The 217-nt window shown below is 21.7% G+C and overlaps 1 protein-coding gene across 1 annotated transcript in view; it reads right to left on the reverse strand.

The window, feature by feature from the left end:
• The window catches only part of LOC119594564 (cytochrome P450 2L1-like), a gene marked incomplete in the record, with an annotated part of 10,500 nt that overhangs the window by 654 nt on the left and 9,629 nt on the right, over nucleotides 1–217 (reverse strand).

Genomic DNA, 217 nt, shown 5'->3' on the forward strand with positions numbered 1-217 from the left:
CGTGTCTACATTCATGTGCTGAGAATATGTAGATGGGTTATAGGCATTCCTTAATATAGATTTTGCATGATTCTATATACTGTATTAAATATGATGATTAGTCAAGACAAAAAGAGAGATATATTATAGGAATTAAAAACGTAGAGAATTATATTTTGATATATTTATTATAAATCTTATATAATAATTATTATTATATTAGATTATATAATCATTT

Source organism: Penaeus monodon, chromosome 34 (genome assembly GCF_015228065.2).
Source record: "Penaeus monodon isolate SGIC_2016 chromosome 34, NSTDA_Pmon_1, whole genome shotgun sequence".
NCBI classification, from domain to species: Eukaryota; Metazoa; Arthropoda; class Malacostraca; order Decapoda; family Penaeidae; genus Penaeus; species Penaeus monodon.